General features: G+C 30.3%; 1 long non-coding RNA gene across 4 annotated transcripts; it reads left to right on the forward strand.

Annotated features, from left to right (window-relative positions):
- Positions 1-1,868: 1,868 nt before the first annotated feature.
- LOC142230245 (uncharacterized) lies at positions 1,869-3,313 on the forward strand. 4 transcript variants are annotated; one of them, XR_012720620.1, is made up of 4 exons: positions 1,869-2,124; positions 2,909-2,982; positions 3,050-3,142; positions 3,213-3,313. It is a non-coding gene; the product is annotated as an uncharacterized LOC142230245 (long non-coding RNA). The 4 variants fall into 4 exon arrangements; XR_012720619.1 differs by lacking the exon at positions 1,869-2,124 and adding an exon at positions 2,163-2,269 and having other exon boundaries at positions 2,906-2,982; XR_012720618.1 differs by lacking the exon at positions 1,869-2,124 and adding an exon at positions 2,168-2,269.
- The last annotated feature ends 550 nt before the right edge of the window (positions 3,314-3,863 follow it).

Raw genomic sequence — 3,863 nt, forward strand, 5'->3', positions numbered from 1 at the left:
TAAATCGGGCGAAAGCTATATATGGGAGCTATATCTAAATCTGAACCGATTTGGCTGATATTTTGCAAGTTTTTCGAGTCTCATAAAATATTTGGATGTACGGAATTTGAGGAAGATCGGTTGATATACACACCAATTATGACCAGATCGGTGAAAAATATATATGGCAGCTATATCTAAATCTGAACCGATTTTTTCCAAAATCAATAGGGATCGTCTTTGAGTCGAAACAGGACACTATACCAAATTTTAGGACAATCGGACTAAAACTGCGAGCTGTACTTTGCACACAAAAATACATCAACAGACAGACAGACAGACGGACATCGCTAAATCGATTCAGAATTTAATTCTAAGACGATCGGTATACTAAACGATGGGTCTCAGACCTTTCCTTCTTGGCGTTACATACAAATGCACAAACTTATTATACCCTGTACCACAGTAGTGGTGAAGGGTATAAATATTATCTTCACCCTATAAATTCCCGAAAAACCGTTTATACACAATTTGCTCCGCATTGGTGAAAATTAATTCCTTCTTTAGCGGTATTCGACTTTTAAGACATGGGTTTGTTTTTTACGCCTTTCGCTTCAGGTGTAGTACAATGCAATTTTGGTATAGTATCTGTCTAAAATTTCACTTATTATACCCTGCACCACTACTATGGTAGAGGGTATAATAAGTTTGTGCATTTGTATGGTACGCCAAGAAGGAAAAGTCTGAGACCCATCGTTTAGAATTAAATTCTGAGTCGATTTAGCGATGTCCGTCTGTCTGTCTGTTCATGTATTTTTGTGCGCAAAGTACAGGTCGCAGTTTAAGTCCGATCGTCCTCAAGTTTGGCATAGGGTCGTGTTTTGGTATAAAGACAATCGCTATTGATTTTGGAAAAAAATCGGTTCAGATTTAGATATAGCTACCATATATATTTATCCCCGATCTGGTCATAATTGGCGTGTTTATCAACCAATGTTCTTCAAATTCAGTACAGCCGAATAATTTATAAGTCTCGAAAAACTTGCAAAATATCAGCCAAATCGGTTCAGATTTAGATATAGCTCCCATATATATCTTTCGTCCGATTTAGACTTATATGACCACAGAGGCCAAAGTTTACTACCGATTTTCGTGAAATTTTGCATAAAGATTAGAATTGACATTCTACCTATGCTTGGTAAATTTGATTGAACTCGATTCAGATTTAGATATACACAGAAAAAAAGGTGTCTTGTTAATTTTAGGACCAGTTTAACTTCCACATAGTTCAAAAAATTTACTGTAATATAGTTCATTTTTCGTAACCACTGCGAAAATTAACTTAGCTAAAGGAAAACTTATAAAACTTCAGTAAATGTTTTTTAGTTCACTAACTACGAAATGGGACGGATTTTTCCTTAAATAAATTTCCAATGCAATAGTTAATGCATCGTTGATTGTATTATAAAAAGACATAGGCAATATAAAAATCTTACTACGAAATGTGGACAATTTACTAAGAAAAATTTTTGTATGGAAAAAAATTTTTGTAGTAAAAATTAACTTAACCACAGTACCGATTCGTATGGCGGCTTCCTACAGCTTATTTCGGTTTTTACTATAAGTTGGAGTATATTTCCTCACATTGAAAATTTTAGATAAAGTAGAATAAAAAGTAGTTAATTTAATCCTTGACGGGTGTATATAATTTTTTATGGATTCCTAGTAAATTTTGAATATATTTTACCTTATCCTATAGATAGAATACCAACTAATCAATAAACGTGATACTGGAAATTGAAGTGAGAAGAAATTATGAAATTATTGCATCATCTTTTTTTTTTTTGTTTGAGTTTGTTATTGCGATGATGTTATGGAATGTGTGTTGTTGGTATCTTTTGTGGTGATAGTTGTTTTGTTGCAATAGCGAGATCAGAAAGGGATCATGTGTGTGTGTGGAGTTGTTTTTCTTTACATATGTGTCCTTTATGACTATTTGTGTCTTTGAGTTTTATTGGTGCATTCAGTTCTGTTGATGCATTTATGAAGCGCACACGTGGTGCGCTTGCGTGCGGTATTTGTGTTTATTAATAAAAATACATTTATTTCGTAACATTTTAGAAACTGATAAGTGAATGGTGTGATGTTAGAGAAAACAAAAACACTTTATATTGATAAAAAATAAATAACTCTAAAATAAATCACATATTAAGAAACTGTATATTTCTATTAATAATTTAAAATTAGTGCGGTTTTAAATTGGTTTACATAAAAATATTCATAATGAGTGGTAATAAAATGATCTATATTTACTCTACATCTGGATCACAGTACAATTTTTTGAGTCTATATTTTTATGTTATAGCGAGTCCTTAAGGTGTGTACTAAGTTCGAGTTTAGGTGCTAAAATCAGAAATAAATCAGTAAGAAAAGTATAAAATTATACGCCTTCGATGCAAATTTAAATATAACTTGATGGAGAATAGCTCGAAACAAGTTTTTTATTAAGTTTATATTCTTTAAATGGATTACACGATTAAGAACAGAAAATCGTTTTTAAGCTTATGTAGAACGCTGTTTTTTTAATTTAATATGATGAATCGTTTTCAAGTTATTCCAATATATATAGCGGAAGTGCCTTAATTTTGAACATAACCGTATATCTCAAAAAGTCGAGCTCTTAAAAAAACAAGTGTAAATTTGGATTCAGCGACCTCAAATTACTAACAATTTGATATAAATTTTAAATGAACACAAAAACGGTCCAATTTTGTTCCCATGTATTTCTAAAGAAAACTAATCATGAAAAATTGGGATTTTAGCCACTAAACTCGAACTTATTATCCACCATAAATACTAAATGCTATATTGACAAGTGGAAATTATATCTAATTTTATAATATTTTTATTTCATTTATATTCTGAGAAGGATTTCAAAAATGTCCCATTTGTGCATGGATATGATTCCACTAATGTAGTAATTGGATGATTTTTTTCAATGTGGTAAGTTTTTCGTCCATTTGTAATAAAGCCAAAATTTCTATTTATTAAAAATAATTTTCATTTGCAGGATGACAGCAAATCTAATGGTATTTTTTGGAATCTTCTTACTGTTTAATGCTAACTAAGCTGATATCCCTATTTGCTCTAAGAAAATTCTCTTGTAAGTTAAAGATCAAAATACCATAGAATTTGATAATATTTTTATATTTTATATACCTTTTTAACTTCAGAGGCTTATGACGCAAATCCACACAACAAAAACTAGCGATATCGGTGAAATTGGACAAAAATGAAATGAAAATAGCAACTTATGGCATATATCTTTCATATACACACAAAAAATTCCGTAAAAAATGGAAATTGATATTAATTAGTTTCATTCTACTAACATAGAATATTACTCTTTTGAAGAAGCAATTACTAACTACCGAAAACTAACAGCGTACGAATAAAAACATTTCTTTTATTGTATATCATAAGCCATAGTTTTATGTAATATAATAATAATTTTTTGAAATAAAATACTGGTAGTTATGAAAAATTGTCTTATATTGTACGAAAAATTTCTTAGTTTTATACAGGCTTGTTGTACCTTTAATTCCTCAATTTATTTGCTTCTTTGAAAATTATACTGATAAACAGTTTATTTGAAACCAATTTCTAAATATAGGATTCCCAAAAACTTGTTCATTTTTCCGGATATCAGGAATATTTTGAATGAGTGTAAGTACATTCTTCCCACAGCGTAGTAAGAATGAACTAAAATACGATGCAATACATAAACTTATTTATAAGAAAATCATGAACTTATCTAGATGAAAAAAATCTTTGGCGCCAAATCATGGTCATTCTTACTATGGGTTAGTTCATTTTTCCTAAAC

The sequence above is a fragment of the Haematobia irritans genome, chromosome 3 (assembly GCF_050003625.1).
Source record: "Haematobia irritans isolate KBUSLIRL chromosome 3, ASM5000362v1, whole genome shotgun sequence".
Lineage (NCBI taxonomy): Eukaryota > Metazoa > Arthropoda > Insecta > Diptera > Muscidae > Haematobia > Haematobia irritans.